This window comes from Anopheles merus, chromosome 2R (assembly GCF_017562075.2).
Source record: "Anopheles merus strain MAF chromosome 2R, AmerM5.1, whole genome shotgun sequence".
Taxonomy (NCBI): domain Eukaryota; kingdom Metazoa; phylum Arthropoda; class Insecta; order Diptera; family Culicidae; genus Anopheles; species Anopheles merus.
This window is the reverse complement of record NC_054082.1, coordinates 4625363-4641056: the sequence shown is the minus strand read 5'-3', so window position 1 is coordinate 4641056 and position 15694 is coordinate 4625363. Positions and strand designations below refer to the sequence as shown.

At 49.8% G+C, this 15694-nt stretch overlaps 1 protein-coding gene and 1 long non-coding RNA gene across 4 annotated transcripts in view; one reads left to right on the top strand and one right to left on the bottom strand.

The window, feature by feature from the left end:
* LOC121590450 (heterogeneous nuclear ribonucleoprotein R) overlaps positions 1-15694 on the bottom strand; it is a 54259-nt gene that overhangs the window by 37670 nt on the left and 895 nt on the right. The window contains exon 2 of one of the 3 annotated variants that reach the window (XM_041910160.1): positions 12904-14347. The gene's annotated coding sequence lies outside the window, so the exon portion shown is untranslated. Of the gene's footprint in view, positions 1-5095; positions 5333-12903; positions 14348-15694 lie in introns of those variants that run through there. The other 2 variants (XM_041910162.1, XM_041910163.1) reach the window with 2 other exon arrangements.
* LOC121590452 lies at positions 10-2690 on the top strand. Its single transcript, XR_006004423.1, has 4 exons — positions 10-92; positions 148-1015; positions 1086-2517; positions 2575-2690. It is a non-coding gene; the product is annotated as an uncharacterized LOC121590452 (long non-coding RNA).

The window sequence follows — 15694 nt, the reverse complement described above, 5'->3', positions numbered from 1 at the left end:
TGGTAAGCACTGTGTGCGTGTGTGTGTGTGTGGTTGGCAGAAATTCTTTCCGGTGCGTTTTGCTTTGGAAGTGGCAATTTAAACAATTCGCGGTAAGTTAGAGGAATACTTTTAATTACAAAAAAGCTTCATGTTTCCTGTTTGCAGGTGCGAAAGCGCGAGCGCCGAAGGATGAACATGCAGCAAAGCGCCGAACGACCGCATCCCCGTCACAGGACGGGGCAGCACAAGGGAGGAAAAGAGAGGAGCGAAAAAGTTTTCCTTCCCTCCCCTCCCCCGGTCTCGAGCGCTCCCGGGAAAAACTTCGTCAGCTGTATATAAATCGATTTTTCTCCGCAATGCTCTCGCTCCTCCCCCCCCCCCATACGGAATGCAAGAAAACCCGGAAGCAACCGGCGCACACCGAGTGCGCCCTTACCCGACCGGAGCAACACCCACGGGAAGGACGCGAGCACGAACCCTGTCTGTGGCTGGTGGTGTTGGCTATGTACACGAGTTGTGTGCATCTGTACTCACCTACACACACAGAGAAAGCACTCACACCAGGGGGAAAAAAACGGGACAGCGAGCGATAAACCAAGCGGTGTGACGTCGTCGTCCTTCTGCCGACGAAGACACACCCGCCTCTTCCGCACCAGACGGTTCCACAAGCCGGAAGAGACGTCCCGGAAAACAGCGTGCCAGCCAGCCAGCCAGCCAGGCTCGCGGAGTCAGCCTGTCAGTCAGTACGTGTGGGAAGTTGGGCGCCCTTACCCAACGCGGTAAATGCGCACCACGGTCGGGAATTTTCCCGACACACGCACACAGCGGAACCGGCGAGCCGGCGAGAGGGTGAGACTTTTCCCGACCCGAACATTGCGTAGGACATGAGCGGGAAGGAGCAGCACGTGCGAAAAAGGGACGACCGTACCTCCACTGGACTGGTGTGGTGTGAATATCTATCCTACACACTAAGCAACGAACCCACACGTAAGCGCTTCCGTGTACGGCGACGATGTCTACTACCACACTTACGGTGAGTGTGTCTATGTTGGTATGAGTCACACACACACACACACACTGGCTATATCTATCGTCTATTTCAGTCGCACTTCCGCTCGTATCGCCGACACGCGTCCTGGCAACGTGCACGAAGGCTATGACCAACCCCAACGGCCAGACGGCATTGAGGCCCACTCGGGCCCTTCGGTGGATGCCGACGGCTGCCGCGCACCAGCGGATGAGGGATGTCTGTGTGTCGTGCCCCACCCACCCAAGCAGCGGGTGTGCATGTGTGTGTGTCTGTGTGTGTGTGCAGGTGCGGAGCAGAAGCCACCTTTTTCTGCACATGGAATGGCAACGGCGACGGCGGCGGCGGCCCTCTTTCCACAGCATTTAAAAAGCGCAGACAAAATCGATATTTTTAGCCGGTGAGACTTTTGTTGCTTTCGGTGGGCGGCGAACGGGCAAAGCATTGTGGAGGCAATGCTACGAGACATCCCTGTGTGTGTGTGTGCGTGTGAGGGAGAGAGAGAGAGAGTTGGTGGAGTTCTGTGGTCGGCTCCACCATCGCACTGGCCGTCTGCCAGCGCAACCTGTGCCAAATAGGGGCGAAAAGTGTGGTGATTGCAGCAGAAACACACACACACACAGCCACACATACACACACAACACACCATCAAACATGAAACATGAAAATTGCATTCCTCAGGCCTCCCTCCACCGAGCCAGCCAGCGTGTCCAACGGTTCATCGATTTATTCGAAGAAAATTCAAAAATCGTCCCGGAAATGCCGGAAACGACAGAAACGGGAACGGGTTCGTTTTGTTCAACTTTTCGGGCTTTCCTGGAACCGACGGTACACACCGCCACTCCACGTGTCCCGTGCTTCCTGGGGGAGGCGATGGGGGGAAAGGATTTATGATGTTTTTCTGCCTTGCTCGGCAACACCCATTCTCACACCAGAAGTGTCTGAGATGATGCTAGGCGAAGAAGGAAGCCGAATGAAACGGAGGAGGAGCGGGGAGCTGTACTTCACACCCTTTCGTGCTTTCAAATTCGATTTATGTCTCTAGTCGATAAATAACCATTTAGGATATAAGAAGACGTGTCTAATGAGTAGGACGCTTCTGTCCCTTTTCCGCTGTCCCCTTCGGCGTAGAAGGGATGCGGCGCTCGGTTTATATAAAATGTTGCAGACTGCAATGAAAGTGCGTTCTTTATGTGGCATGCCAAGTTCCGCCAGGATTAGGATCATTGGAGAGCGAGTGTCTTAAACCCGTTACTCAAACCGAGGAATTTTGGGAATAGAATTAAATCACTCACAGCAACTTCCTGGTAATTCAAGAGTAGCTTTCAGCACTTAAATCAAGAAGTCAGACAACTTTAGATAACAGCATTTAGAAAAATAATGATGTGGATGTGTAAGATGTTTTCTAGTTCCAGTTTTTAGGTCTTTAAAATCGTCACCAGCCATGCTTATCCAAAGACCGACAGCGAAGAAAAGAACACCAGACGTTGGATGTCAACATCTCAAGGGTAAGCGTTTCACTGTTTTTGACTGATTTATTACTAACAGAATCCATCTCGTTTTAGTATCACAATCCCCACTATCTCACCTTCAAGACGGGTTTGGAGAGTAACGCACACAAGCTGTATTTATGCCGCCGTGAACTGAAAGCCGGATGTTCAGATTCCGATATCAAGGATATGACACTTCAACGTGGTATCGTTTGAAAATCTTTCCCTAGTAGACACAACAACTCCTTTTCTTCTCTCTCTCTTTCTCTCTCTTGGTGTCGAAGAAGAACTGTTAAACGGCAATGATCACTCGCGGCGAAAACACACGTGCTCTGTGCTGCTGATCTTCCTAGCCTAGCCGCGTTCGGAACCGGATTGCCAACAATATGCTTCCTGCAAAGGTATCCCAAGCTCGAAGCTTTCACACGCGACTACTCAAAGCACTTTTTTCGTTCTAATGCATCACTTTTAGGCGTACCGGACCGGATCCAGAACTACAGCACAGCAAACACGACCGGCCCACCGTGCGCTACGGACTGGAGGAGTTCTGTCCGTTTTTCGCGGAAAGTGCTACTGTGTGTATGCGGGTTGGGGTTTCTTTTTTGCGCTCGACGCACACTGCTTGAGCAACTGCTCGAAAATGATCGGCGAACGCGCGAGCAAAAAAGATGGACGACGATTAGAAGGGGAGCACATATACGCACGCACACTGACACACACACACACAGACAAGAACACAACACTCTTTACCGCTCCCCGTCTCTGATTAGATGATTAGGTGGAGCAAGGGAAGGAAAAAGGAAGAAAGGAGGAAGCCTTACCGCCCCGTGTGATTTGCGCCCGCCGCTAGTGCTGATGATCGGGTTCGGCCGGTTTTGGGATGCGTAACGCTCAAGAGCCAAAGTCACACACCGCATGCACATGCAGCTGCAAGGGCGCAGAAAACCGTACTGCCCGCATTGTACCGGGCCCGAAGATGACGAACGTCGTCGTCGTGGTCGTCGTGGCCGTCGGCAAAGACGAAGCCGCTTCGAACGGAACGGAATGGAAGGGGCCGGGCAGGCGCGCGCGCTCGCTCCCGGCACGTCGTTCGTACACGCGCGCAAGCAATTGCAATTGTATGTGCATGTGATGCACTTTCTGCATATACAGATGTGTGCCCCGGTGTACATACGGCGGGGCCGGTGAGCGAGTATAAACGCACACACACACACAGGCTGGGCTTGTACGTACGATACGCGCGACCGGCAAGCGCGTGTGAGCGGGACAGTGAGAGGGCACACACACACACACACTGCCAATGCGCCAGCGACATGCCACATTCACGCCGGCTGGCCGTGGGGTGGAGCCCTTATGATGGGAAAGAGAGAGAAGAGAGAGAAGAGGAAAAAAAAACAGAACCCGGTGAGACTGAACCGTTTTATAGTGTTGTGGCCTCGTGTTAGTTTGCTCCTAGCGACTTCCGGGGTTCCGCGGTTTAGAGGGATAAATCACACCACACCGGCTAGCGGGGAGGAGCTCGTGCCCCATCAGCCTCAGAGGTTTCCAATTAAGTGTGTGTGTGTGTGTGATGGACCGATCCCGGGAAAAGAAGAGAACTGTTAACCCACCCAGTCGCACTGAATATGTAGGGGGGCCACATCGGAAAGAAAAACCGAACCCCGGATAGAGATAGCATCAGCCTGGGGGGGGGGGGTTTGGTTCCTGTGCACCACCACCCCCTTAAGCGCAAAGGTGGCGATTATGAGACCAAGAGACCCCATCGGCAGCAAGCCGGCAGTCGGGTGAGGCCAACACTTCAACCAGCATGCCAATAAGAAGCGGGGAAGCTAGCAGCAGAAGCAGAGAAACTTCAAGAAGCGAAGAAAGCTCAAAAACCGCATCGCTCGAAAACCCCCGAGCAAATATCAATACACACCATGCGAAATAAAAAACAAAATGGCGGCACGGCCGGGGCACAGCAACGGGTGTGCGCGAAAGGGAGAAAGAGCGATGAAAAGCGAGAGAGAGGGAGAGCGCGAGAGTGAGTGAGAGAGAGAGAGAGACAGCGCGGCAAAGATCGAGAGTGTGTGTGCTTCTGTTGCTTCGATTATGCTCATCATCATCGTCATCATCATCATCATCATCATCAGCTTTGCCCTCATTGTCCTGTGCTTCGTACGATCGCGTCACTGCAGTATATGAGAGCAGTGCAAGATGTTTCGTTCGTCCCGGGCCTGGGACACACCACCATATTGGCCGATCAAACCAATTCAAGGGGCACAAAATGTGTCAACCTACCCCACCGCCATTGCTCGAGGCCGAGAGGGCCGAGAGCTCCAACGCGGCAGCCCTCCCCCCCCCCGTCCGCCCCGTACACTCCAAGCATTTGCCCTTCTATTTCGAGCAGTGCGAGCGATTCGAGCAGTTAGTAGACGCCTCGTGCGTCTGGTTTGGAAACGTCAAAAATGCGGTCGAAAAATGTGTTCGCTTGCGCAAATATCTTTCGCCGGAAAAAAAACGGTATTGTGAAGCGCATCACGATCGTGTCGTGGTTTTGCTTTAATTTGGTTGAGTTTTGCAAAAAGGAAAAGCCCGCCGTGGACACAACACTTACCGCTGCCTGCCTAAAAGTCTGCACACGGTATCCCGTTCCGTATTTGCGACGATTTTTTGATATGGATCACGCACACCGCCGCTGCTGCTGCGTAGCTTTCCTCAGATTGATCCCAAATTTAGCACTATTGCACACATGAGCTAGTCGCTTGTTGAACGGTGATGAACACGTACACCCACCCGCCTCACGGGCACGCGTACACTAACCGAAACGCACACACACGCAAACACGCACACACGCTGCATACATCACCCCTCATCGACGGGTTTTCTATTTTTTTTTTTTTTGGTAAGCCACTGGACTCGGCACCGATACCGACTGTTGCTACAAAATAAGATCAGAAATTATCGCATTAAAACCAAACAATTATTCCACCAACTCCTCGGAAACAGGGGGTGCGCACGCCTCCCAAGAAGCGATAGGCGACATTTCTCAATGTGGACGCTTCCTCCCATCCATCCATCCTCACTCCTTGGCACTCGGCAACAAAAGCCACACGCATACAGACGAGTCGGTAAGTCACGCATTCAACTTGCGCAACCTCGCCAGCTTCCTATTTCGAGCACTTCACGAACCGCAGCCAGAAGAAAAACTATGCATTTTCCCACAAAATCACTCCCAATCATCCTACACTTCCAAAAATCGTGGCACACACACACACATAAACCAGGCACACGAGGATTTGCACAGTTTCGTGATCGCACAATATGGAGGAGGCTGGACGATGACCAACTCTACACTTTATTCGAGCGGTTTCGCTGATGATGACGAACACCGCGGCCAGGATAGCCAGGGTGAACTTTCACCAAACGCGTAACCCACCATTCACCTTTTTTTTTATATCTCGTTTACCCCCCTTGCTGGCTGCCTGCCCTGTTTCCACTCGATCGCCGTCGCTAATAAGCATCGAATGAGCGGTCAACTATTGGTTGGAGCGCGATCTTGTTTCTACTGCACGAGGGCGTATTAGAAAAAAAAGTAGAACGAAAGCAAGCCTCTCCCCCCGATACCCCACCGTAACACTCGATTGGAGAGAGAGAGAGAGAGAGTAGGTCAATCGAAACGATCTGAGCTGTCTATCTCTTTCATACTCTTTCTAACCTCCGTCTCCGTGTGCCGTTTCTCTTTTTTCTGTAAATGGAGGCAATCACCACCGACCGTTTCTACACACGATCCAACATCCTTAATTCCGATCACACTTGATCATCAGAGATTCAATCACACAATTGCTCACGTACACACACGCACACACAAATCCACTTTATCAATTACCCTCGCAAGAGATCCTTTGGCAGTTTTAGATCAGCCCTGGCATGAAGCTTTCCATCGCATACCAACGCCGTTCGAGAAGAGATCGGAATGCACAGCGCCAAATAAATGTTTCCCCTAGCAACACACGCATCACGTACACACGGGCGCACACACCCGCGTTCCGTTCCGTGTGGTGTCGTCGAATCACATCACCAAGCACACACAAGTAGGCCAACGAACACCAAGGCACAGCGCACTGTCATAAACACGGTGGCAAGTGTGTGCTGTCCGGTTTTCGTGCTGTCAGAGCCATTCAAGACACGACGACACACAGTGTTCTAGCGTCTTGTTAGCAGCAGAAGAAGTATACAAAAAAATGGAATCTTGTTTCCATTCATTGGCAGAAAGCCACCCGAACAAGCTCGAACAACCACCGGTCCTGCCTACCAATAACAGCAGCACACCACGGTTTGACACGGCCACACTGAGTTGGGTGAGTTTTTTTTCTTGTCGTCCGTCTTGCACACTACATATCCAGCGACTTTTCCGGCATAACAATTTGGCGCACACAACTTGAGAAATCGGGGTTTTAATCACAGTGCAGCTTACGAGAAAACTAAACCGAAAAAAAAAACACCAAACACGTACTGCCACACAAAGGGCACACCACACACCAGACAAACCCAGACCCGGTGGTGCTATGCGTGTGAGTTTTTCATCATCACGCGGTACCGTGTCACAGGGGGATGGGCAAGAGGCTTTTTAACACAGCACACACAGCCAAAAAAAAAGAAGAAAAAAAAATCTACGCACACACCGAGAGATTCCTTCGAGCCGGGCGAACCAAGCACCGTACCGTGTCGCGGAGTGGGAAGCCAGCAAGCCAGCAGTCTCATCCGACTGGGGCTGAGAAGCGCAGAAAACTAACCGGCCACCGCCGTCAAAACCTTTAGCCCCCGGATAATCAAACGCGACGAGAGGGGTTCGGTACGCACGGCCGATGCTGTTTGGCCGACGGTTCGCGCGCGCTCACACACAAAGAAAACAATGACCCGAAGGGACACACGGCACTGGTGCGGTGCGGTGCGGTGCGGGGCTGCCCGTGGGGTTGTTGGGAGGAAGCAACAGCGGCTGCGGCGACGACGACGACGACGGCGACGGTCTGTAGCGAGGGGTTTTGGGCGAGAAAAATCGTACGCGCGCAAAGGGAGTCGAGGAACAAAAAAGAAAACGAAAGAAAAAGGGTTTCAATGTCCAAGAAACAGGGATTCAAAACGAAGAGCGCGAGAGAGAGAGAAAGAGCGAGCGAAAGAAAGAAAGAGAAAGAAGGGCTAGTGTGTGTGTGTGTGTGTGTGTGTGTGTGTGTGTGTGTGTGTGTGTGTGTGTGTGTGTGTGTGTGTGTGTGTGTGTGTGTGTGTGAAAGAGAGGCAAAAGCTTGGTTGGAAAGAGTGCGAGAGCATAAATCTTAAAACCTTTATCACTCGTTCGCTCGTTCGCTGTATGTCTTGCCGTTCTTTCACTCGCATACATTCACAAACACACGGCCACAGATGTCCCTTTTCCCTAGTTGGACACCAGTGCCAAGTCCTTCCGTTTCCAGTATTCGACGGGTAGTTTTTTGTCCGACCGTTTGGTCGTCGGTCCCTTTTGCACACTGGTGCAAATCTCTGACGCAGCACACGGCTTGCTTTAATGTTTGGTGCGAGTTGTACGTCAGCTTGACTACCAACACGCTCAACAGACACTCTCAAACACTCTCACACACGCACACAGAGCGAATTTATGAGTCTCATCACAAACACACACACACACATACACATCCAAACGTACCGAGTTTTGATTTTTGCAAAAAGGTTCGCGAAAAAGGTTTCTCGCCGCAAGTACACGTTCGCGTGAGGAGCGTAAATGTGGAATTAATGTTTGCTGCGGCCAAGAGTGGCAGAAAGAACATGGGGGGGCAAGCAGAAAAGTGGTTAGAATCGGACGAGGCAGGCGATGATATCGTGCCATCTCGCTTTGGCGTGGCTGTACAATGGCTGTAAGTGTGGGGCGTTTCGAGCGCATGGAGACGCGAGTGTGGAGCATGGAAACAGTTCGATTTCTAACGCACGCGAAATATGCTCGTACCAATGGACGCATGATAATACGCACCAACACAGCTGTAGACGTGCCCCCACATGCCCAGACGTCAAACGCTTCTTGGCAGGCCGGTGGAAAAGGCAGGGGGGGGGGCAATGTCGGGGGGTGGGTGGGTGATATTTAGAAGCGGCAAAGTGTGGCTGTCAAAACGGCCCTCGGCAAAGTTGCAATGTCGTCAAGTCAAAGAGTGCTTTGGAGGTAAGCGAAGCATTTGAAACCGAGCTGCGTGTGTGTGTGTGTGTTGGTGATCTAATCGGCAACCAGGCGCCCCCTCCTTCCGCGCACTAAAACGTATGCCCCCCCTCCCTGGGTTGACTGTAAAAGATCGACACGCACACAAAATCAAACACACACCCGCCTGCCGTCCATCCGCGAGAAGAAAAGCCCCAAACGGAGTGCCGGGAAAACTCATTGCTTTTGTCACTTGTAGCGCCCAAAACACGTCTGGGTCTGTTTGTTGGTGCTTGGATGGATTTAAAGGGCACAGTCGGAATCGGGGTGGAGTTTTAAAGCAAAGCCTCATTCTTTTTTTTCTGAAACACACATGACACCAACCCCTTTTGTAGCAAAATTAAACACACACACACACAATTCCGGTTTTGTGAGGCAGACCAGACCATCAAACACACGGGTGAAAAGCCGGCTTTTTTTTGGGGCAGAAAACAGAACGAAAAATAAAAAAAATCTGCGAACGAAACCACCACAACATGCGTTACGAGCCCCGTCGGTTACTGTGTAGTAAGGGCTGTGCTGTGGAGGGTAAAAAGTGCCGGCTACCCGTCTCGAAACAATGATGCTGAATGTGAAGGAACTTGGTCCGGCACCGACCGGTCGACCACACGACCACAGTTGCGTGCGTTACATTACAAACAAACACAGCTTTACGCCGCGCCGCGCCGCGCCGCGTTCGCGAAAAGCATCATTGTAAGGGTTGGACGAAGGGGCGGTTTGGAGCGGCATTGAATGCGATTGCACAGAGCGACTGGCTGGACGGTTGCTCGATCTCTCTGTGTGTGTGCCTGCTAGTATGTGTGTGTGTGTGTTTGCTTATGAGGTCTGATGATACGTGCATTTCTTCTAATTCGAGAATCCACAATAATGAACGAATAAAAAAATAAAAAATAAATCCCACACGAAACGCATCTCACGCATACCAGCGTACCAACATTCGCTCGGTCAATGCGAACAAAAGGGGTTGATGCTTATGCGAAGGGGTTCGTGGGGTGGGAGGTTCGCGAAATTTTAGCACAGCGTGAGTGCCGCGCGAGTGCCGCCTGAGTGCCGCATGGGGGTTTGTGTGCGTTTGTGTGCGAATTCGGTGGCCATGAGCGCGTATGGTGAGCGACCGTGAGCGAGCAACATCGAACACGTTGCGTAGCAGCCGTGATGCAGCGTGAACGGGATTTGTAGCGTACACACATAGAGGGTAGAAAAAAGTTCGCAAACCGATGGAATGTGGTTGTGTTGTAGTTAGAATTTTGGAAGGTAATTTATTAAATAATTTTAAATAAAATTATTTACACCGTCTGCAGTAGAAATATAAGGTACTGGGCGTCTCCATCGAGCATTTATGTCGTTTTAGTTTGTGTAATTAAATTCTTTTGTTCGTTTTTAATGATGCGAAAATTTGATTCTTTAATCCCAAGTATTTCAAAGATTATTTTAAAACTAGCGAATTGATCATTTGAATTATATAGCTACAACATCAATTCATATAAAATCACATTCGCATTGTTGCGTTGCGAATTGACAGTTTCTATAAACGTCAAAAACCAAAAGCTTTATCTCTGTCCGTACAAAATCTCGTGCTATCAAAATGTCAAATGGAATGTCAGCAAACCAGCAGTGCCATGCTCGGCTTGTGTTAAATTTTCACATAACAAATAAACTCCATCAGCTCATAGCCGTACGCCCATCTTTACAGCATCTTGCGCATCTAACCCGGTGCGCACAGCCAACTCACCGAAGTGAGTGAGTGAGTTTTTTGTTGTTGTTATTGCTGTTGCTGCTGCTGTCTCAACACAAGCGCATTCTAATCTTGTTCCCCGGGCTAGTGTTGGTGCGCAGGGGTTGTTGTTTTTTCTTCATTGCTCCTGTCACGCCCTACTGGCCGGTCTTGCCCGTCTTGCTAAATGCATCTTGGGCGAACGGGTAGCAACATGATGCACGAAACAGTACGGGCAGATTTGTGAGGGTAGTTGGTGCAAAAAAAAAACTGCAATTTACTGTACAAACACACACACACACACACACACACACACACACACACACACACACACATACACACACACACGGTGCGCACACCGATTGAGTCAGCCCATGCGCGAGTGAATAAAGTGTGTAAATGGCTGCAAATTAGGAACGGCGCATTAAGGGAATGCGTGCAACGTACGTTCCGCACCGAAACCCTACGGAATGTGCGATGAGGGAAGTCCTTGGCAAACAATTACGGTACGCTCGTACACACTCACACACAGTACGCGTCCAGCGAGAGAGGGTTGCGCATGTAATGCGCCTCGAAAGGATAAACCATGTATGCAAATTTCACATCCCCGTAAAGGCCGGTTAAAGCCATACTGTGGCTTCCGATTTCGTTAAAAAATAAGGGAGTTTAACCGTTTTTTTGGGTGTAAATTTTCCTCACTGTAATGTGTGTGTGTCTGTGTGCGTTTTTTCTCTCTCTCTTTATCCCCGATAGTTCAAACGCATTCCAGCACAATGGTATGGGCTGTTGTTTTGCTGTTGCTTTTGCCTTGCTTTTTCTCCTTCTGCCCGTAGCAGAGTTTTTTTGAACTAAGGGTTTTTTAGTTGTTAGTCTTCGCTTTTTTCTTCTTCCCGTACTATCGCCGTATCTATAACTAGATTTATTGCAGGCGACACACATATTGAGTTTGTAGAGACGCGCTGGTGTCACATGTCAGCACGAAGCCCTACAAGGGTGTACGCGTGCATGTACGGCGGCCGGCTCCGCGGATGCACGCCCGGCGTCCCTGGGTCGCGTCTCCCGCACGGTATGGGGCGAGAACGGAAGGCCTTGACACTTTTGTGCCCCTCCTTGCCCGTGTTACATAAAGTGCATAAGTTGCATTTGAAGATACACTTACGGGGCACACCGTTGCACACGGCGATATGGTTAGGGAGTGCCGTGCCGAGCGAGAACACGATGATGTCATGCGTTTAGCAACAGATGATGATGATGATGATGATGGTGATAGAAAGCAGAGCTCTCAGATGACGTGTCTAGACAAAATGAGAAAAAGATATCCTCAAGTTACCACAGCAGAAAGATCGTCCCTTTTTCCCTCGCCAAGTGAGCTTAGATTGGGTCCGCTTTTTTAAGGGGTTTCCGTTTAAATCACCCACTGGGTTCGCTGATAAGAAGCGTTGCAAATGCGGCCCCAATGCCACTTTGGACAATCTGCACGTTTGTGCGGTTAAAAATAAACCGACAAAGCAGCAGCAACAACAATCTACTCCACCTTGGCTATAGCACCAGCGAACGAGCGCGTTGAGTTGCAGTTTTCTAAGCCGTCGCGGCATACGCCCGGACGGCCGACCGTTGCGCATTGATATGGCGGTCGACATCGCGGAATAAAATGGGAAGAAAATCGTAAAAAAAGATAAGCCATTAGCGACGGTACACACCGGCGCAACACGGATGGATGGATGGATGCAGCCAGCGAGGACCGGCCAGAGCTCGTATCGAGAGCGCCAGTTGTTTGAGGTTATGTACACAGACTGCACTTGAGGCGAGGCTAAACAAAAAGCTGTGCAAATAGCAATGCTTTGGCCGTATCAGCGAGAGCGGGAGCGAGAGACACGATGGCCCAGCTTTGCTGATAAAAGGGTGGCAAAGGTGCAGCGAAAAAAAAAAAAATTAACACTCCAAACGGAACGGACAGGCATGATAAAAGTGCAGTTCCGGTTCAGTGGGAAGCTTCTCGAATAAGCCAGCCCGGGATGCATTTCTTCTGGCGTTGTCTGTGTTGCCATTTGGCTGTAACATATGAGCAAACATTCATCTTCCAGTTCAGTTGAGCTATCAAGAAGCCGGGTGATGAAGCCAGTGCCGTACAGCAACTGAAGGCCATTGAGGAAAAGTCCCTCCAGTACGTGTGTGAGCAAACTGCATAAGCTGCAGTTTGATGCATGCAAGCGCTGCCGCGCCGCGTTGATGAGGCCAGCTGCAGTAGAGCCGTAAGCTGCTTGCCACGTTCGATTAGCGAGTGCTTACGCGGTCCCCTCACGATAGAAGTCATATTTTGCGCCCCACCTTGACTACCTTTAGTCTGGGAATGTTGCGAAGTTGCGCACAGTTTATCGACATGATGATCGGCTTAGGTTTTTGTGCCACCTGCTTCGTACGATATCACTTACGCTACATTGATCAGAAGTGGAAAATAAAACCATGTACTCACCTCAAACGCAAAAGGATGAACAAGATATGTCTGAAGTTGAAGTAAGGAACTCGACCGTAAAAGCTATCCTCGCTCTCGCTCTCTAGACCTCCGGGATGTAGTTCTTTGCCTGCTGACGGGGAAGCACGTCTCTGTTCACTGTTCACTGTTCTGCTGCTTGCCTTAGGTTTTCAATTCACTGGTTTTGGGGGTGTTCTGTTCTGTAAGTTTTAGCACTGTGTGGCCGATGGGGTTTGGCGCTTGCTTTAAGGCAAAATTTGGAATCCGATTAGCATTTGTCCCAAACGACGCTTGGGTAAATTGGCCTGGTGATGATGAGTGTGTCTGAAGATGATGATGATGACGATGATTGATGGATGATGGGTATCGGTGTCGGTTAGGTAGTCCGCAATCGATCGAAGATCAACAGACCGTAGTGTATCGCTCGCGTGCTTTAATGCAGTTAACAGTTTTTGCCGTATCAATGCCGCTGCATAAAGTGGCAAGGGTTTTATCTGCTGCTTGTTAGTATGTGAGTATTTGCAGGGAAGCGGGTTTTTCTTTTCTTTATGTTGTTGCGAGTACAAACGGAAGCTCCGAACTGGGTAGTTTTTGCTGAGCCCTTTTGTCCTGTTGTGGTGGCGCTGTTTTTTTTTATTTTATTTTGTAAAATTAGTTGTTGAGGGTTTATTTAATCTTTCGGTGAGACTTTTGAGTTTTTAAACCAATGCCAATCTTCCTTACGATGCACGACACGCGGCTGCACCCGGACATGGAATACATTGAAGATACGGAGGATGCGCACCGTTTCGCTGACACAACGTCGAGGCCGATACCGTTGAAAAGATGATCACGTGGCCACTGACTGACTCGCGGCACTGAAGCACACTGAAGGATGGCGATGATGATGATGATGATGATGATTATGGTGGCGAATATGCGACGGTCTTATGATGTATGGTTCGCACACTGCACACTAGATGGCGGCACTGTGCAGTTCGTAAATCCTTTCCCGGAAATTGTTTTTTTTCTGATCTTTACTGTCGCACTATTTCCGTTGGGGGTATTTTTGCTTAAGTTTTAATTGTATTTTTAGATCTACTTATGTATCTTCCCGCTCTGTTCAGCTACATTTTCTTTTAAAAACACTCGCGCGCACAGACACACACACACGCAGAACAATCACGCGTACGATCACTCGTCGGTTCACTGGTCGGGCGGGAAGTTTGATGATTTTCTGACTTACTTTCTAGTACACTTTTTACAAACTAACACACGAATAACACACAGCGACGCACGAATACACTTTCACAAAACTAAAGCGCGCGCGCGTACATACACACACACACACGATCGTGTAAAGCAGTGTGAGCAAAGCTTCCCCGATTTTGTTTTCCTAATGCACACTAGTAAAGGGCTTCTTCCGGTCGCGTCACGCCAAAAACGGTAAAAAAATTACAAAACTCTGCGCATATCGATTACGCAAAAACAAAATTAATAACAATTCAGTGTTCACAACAATTGTAACAGAAAGTGCAAAAAGAGAGAAAAGTACAACGATCTTAATCAACGCGGGCACACTCTTAGTAGATGAGACACGGTACACTTAGCAGCCAAACGGATGCACACACTCTCGCACACGCACACTTAGAGGAGATTGTTATTTGCTTGTGTTTTCACGCGCTTGCTGTTGTACAGTGCAATTCGGAAAAGTACATTCTTAAGCCGCCAGACCGAGACATATGCGCGCACACACACGCGCGTAAGTGTACGACACTGCTGCTCGGTGGCCCTCTGGCGGAGGACCGATGGAACTACTCGATCATCATCGCTGCTGTTAGTTCTTTTTGCACTCGTCGATTGTTATTGTGAGGAGTGAAGAGGGGATGGTGGGGAGATCAAAAGTGGGAAGAGGGTGTGTGTGTCAGGTGTATGGGAGGGAGTGAGTTGTTAGTGGTTAGAATCCGAAAACGTGTCTGTACGGTACAGCACCGGCAAGTGGCATCGCTCTCTAGTACTGCACGAATATCAAAGATGGCGGTGAACTCGCGCCGGTAGCAGTGATGCCAGCAGTGTTGGTGGAGCGTGCTGTATTGGTGCCGATGATGACAGCACCGTAGGCGAGGGTGATGATGGCGATGATGGTGGTGATGAGGCGATCGAGAAAGCCGACCAGATATCCGAAACACATTTTTGTAAGAAGAACCGGAAGAACTATTGCATTTGGGTGATACTTTTGTTTCCGTTTGCTCACTGTTTGTTTTATTGTTTTGTTTCCACGGACGGAGGGAATGTGAAGAGGGGTAATGCTGTACTACTGCACAGTTGTTAGTGGATTAGTAGTGATGATGGTGGTGGTATTAGGCCGAAACGAACTTTTTGAAACTATTGCATCGCACTGGGAAAAACTGAACGGGGCGAAAGAACGATTAGTAATTTTGCTTGCGAAACCATGGGTTAGTTATTGTATCCAGATATGGTAAAGGGGAAAGCAAAGGGGAGGCGGGTGGCGTCACGGAGAGGAAAGGGGAATGTCCAAAATAGTGTTTATTCACTAAAATGTAGAGTTTCTACACACAGCCAGAACAGTCTTCAGCGAGGTTACTAGAACACCATTGACACCGTTTTCTGTGCGCGTTAGTGTCTGTGTGTCTTCTAGTGATTGTGCAACGAGGAGTGCAATCTGGTAGCTGCAGTCTGGTTGCAATTGCACACGTACACTCATATGCAGCTCTGTGCCGCCACAGAATCACTCACACACGCAAACACTCACGTAAATTGAGGCTACAAGTTCACGAAAAGAGTGTCACCA